The sequence below is a fragment of the Octodon degus genome, unplaced genomic scaffold (genome assembly GCF_000260255.1).
Source record: "Octodon degus isolate 3935 unplaced genomic scaffold, OctDeg1.0 scaffold00016, whole genome shotgun sequence".
Lineage (NCBI taxonomy): Eukaryota > Metazoa > Chordata > Mammalia > Rodentia > Octodontidae > Octodon > Octodon degus.
Genome location: NW_004524592.1, coordinates 10,516,548 through 10,519,453, shown reverse-complemented (window position 1 = coordinate 10,519,453; position 2,906 = coordinate 10,516,548). Strand labels below are relative to the sequence as shown.

The 2,906-nt window shown below is 47.0% G+C and overlaps 1 pseudogene; it reads right to left on the bottom strand.

The window, feature by feature from the left end:
- Positions 1-848: 848 nt before the first annotated feature.
- Positions 849-2,564, bottom strand: LOC101588952 (annotated as a pseudogene).
- Between the last annotated feature and the right edge of the window lie 342 nt (positions 2,565-2,906).

The window sequence follows — 2,906 nt, the reverse complement described above, 5'->3', positions numbered from 1 at the left end:
AAAAAAAATTTAAATTTATTTGATGAGCAGTTTCTCCCATTAGCTCCTATTGTTTTGTGGGGTTAATCTTTTTTTTAATATGCAATTCTTTTATTCTGTAAAAGGTAACAAAATATACAGAACAAAATTTCCCCTTTTTAGAATTAGTGTTACAAACCCATATCATCACTTACATATAGATACTATACTCTAGCTGATTATTAGTTAGGTGTAAGTCCAACACTGTATTCTTATAACTGCTTAAGCAAAACCCCAAAAGTTTATCGGAGTCCTCCTGCATCATCCATCCCAAGTGACTGTGGCAGATTCCGCCACCTGAACAGAACGGCTGGAGGAAGGAAGTCAGTGCAAGTGGGACAGGGCTTTGGTTTATACAGGGCTTAATTTTTTACCTCTCAAAATATGTACATAGACAGAGATGAATCCTTCATAGAAATCAAGAACAAATCAATCAGTGTAAGCTTATTACAAAAGTATGGCACAGATGTAAGTCACGATGTAGTTTCTTTAACGATACTGAACCTTGCACACTTGCCAGTGTGAAGTTTGTACTTGGATTCTACAGGTATCATAATTCCAACATTCCTGCTCCCAGGATACAACAGGAAGTGATTTGATGATTACAAAAATCAGGCCTTTTGGCACTATGATACAGCTGGGAAAAATAACCATGGTGGCGCCCGGCCCAGAGTACTTCCACCGGTACCTGCTCTTTAAGGGACCTGTAGCATGGTGAGGGGCTTTTTAGATTTAGAACACTAAACAGCCTGTGTGCCCAGGCTGCCCTGGGCCTCCGGCAGAGCCCTGCTCTAGGCGCCCTGTGCACCGCCCTGGTCTTGCCCTCGAACTCATAGATGCTTGGTGTTGCCCTGCCAGATCTGGCGCAGGGTCTTGTACTTGTCCCAGCCTTGCCTCATGTTCTCATCGTGGATTATGTCGTTGTGGGTCCTCTTGTTTTCATCTCTGGCCTGGGACAAATCGCTGCTCAGGATCAGCAGCTGCCGCTGCACACGCTCATTGTTGTCCGCCTCAGTGATGCGCTTCTCATTGCGCTTTTCCTCGTTGCGATGGTCCAGGATGCCCTCCCTGGAGAGCTCGGCGCTGTAGCCCGTGGGCTCTGCGCCCCCCTTCTGCAGGCTCTCCTGCACATGGTAACTCAGGCTCATACATGAGAGGCGGCGGGGAGACGGGGCCGGCATCACTGGGGGCAGCTCTCGTTGGTCTTCCCCAGGTCGTCCTGGGCTTCTCTGGCCCTGTGTTGCTGCTCCTGCACCTCGTCCTCCTTGCGCAGCTGTGCCTCCTCCTGCAGGGCAATCTTGGCAGTGTACTCTGCAAGCTCCGCAGCCAGCTGCTCCTGGCTCTTTTGTGTGATCCACCATCTGTCTCTCCAGCTCCTCTTTGGCCGGCAGTGCAGCCACGGAGCCTCCTCCTGGGCTTGCTTCCTCTCATCCTCCAGCTGGAGGGCTCTCTGGATCTGGTCGGAGAGTTCTTTCTCTGCCTTCTTCGTCTTCTCCTCATAGTCTTGCAGCCGAGCACAAGCTCCTCCTTCTCCTTCAGCATCCGCTCCTTCTCCCTCTCTACAGTCTCTCTCCTCTTCTCTGTCTCCAGCTGCTGCTGCCCCAGCTGCTTCTGATGCTTCTCCTCCGGAGCCTGGGCCTTCATCTGCTGCACCTCAGTGGTGTCGGGCTTCCTGTGGGGCATGTATAGCTCATGGTTCCCCATGCACAGCTGCAGGATCCGCTTGTTAATCCTCAGGTGTGGGGCATGGAACACAAGGTCAGGTGCTTTCTTGTTGATGGGTTTAATGACAAACTTCCTGTCACTGAAAGAGATGTTTCTTTTTTCACTCCAAGGAAAGCCAATCTTTGGGGTCAGCTTATCATCTTTCTCATAAATATTTAGTCCAAGGGCATCAACTCCAAGCCAAAGGTCTGTTCCTTTCTTACTTTTGATCTTGAAATAATTTATTCTAGGTCCTGAGCAATCTTCAGGTACTCCAGCATAGCATTATCTTTGAGCGTTCCACAGTGTTCTGTGTGCCACACCTGGATCCAGTTCTCCCGCTAATCCCTTGTGAGTTTGTGCTAGTTCATGATTCTCTGTGGGATCAGCCACTCAGAGCTGAGGTACCCAGACTTGTGCACTTCCTTGTTGTAGTCTCCGAACTTGGCCTGCATGGTGTAGGACCCCAGGAGCACAGCTGTCTGAGGGGCACAGTAGATCTCATCACTAAGAATGCCATCCTTCAACTGGAGGAAGAACAGCTTCTGTGTGATGTCATGGATGAGTTCCTCAGACACATCTTCAGGATAGAACTTGGTCCAGAACTTGAACTAGAAGGGGTTCACATTCCTGACCTCCTGAACAGAAACCTTTGCATCAAGTTTCAACCAGGTAGGGAATCCTTTATTGTCTACATATTGTAGGCCAAAGAACCACACTTCCCAGAGACCAATAGCCTTAACCACCTGACCCAGGACCTGCTTTCCAGTGGTATTTGGCTGAATGGCAAACTCCAGCTAGACATCCATGGTGGTAGTCCAGACATCGACTGGCTTTGGCATTTTCAGTTCCTGGTGGGCTACCTCCATCTCCTGAAAACTCAGCTCTGCGACAGTTCTGGCAACCTCTGTGGGGTTAATCCTTTTTTTTAAATTTAATTTTATTTATTTTTTACTTTTTAGGAGGGTAACAATGGTTAGTACGTTGTGTATTGTTACTGCCAAAATAGTTTCTCATATTACAAGGTATAGGCAAGAAATAATAAGTAAACAACATAGGTACAAACTTCTGTTTTTTTTAAAGTCAACAGAAAATGTAAATATACTTTTTAAAGTTTCTAATACTAGGAGAAGATATCATACAATGTCTTTTAAATAAATTGTAAGTCAAAGATACAGTATAAA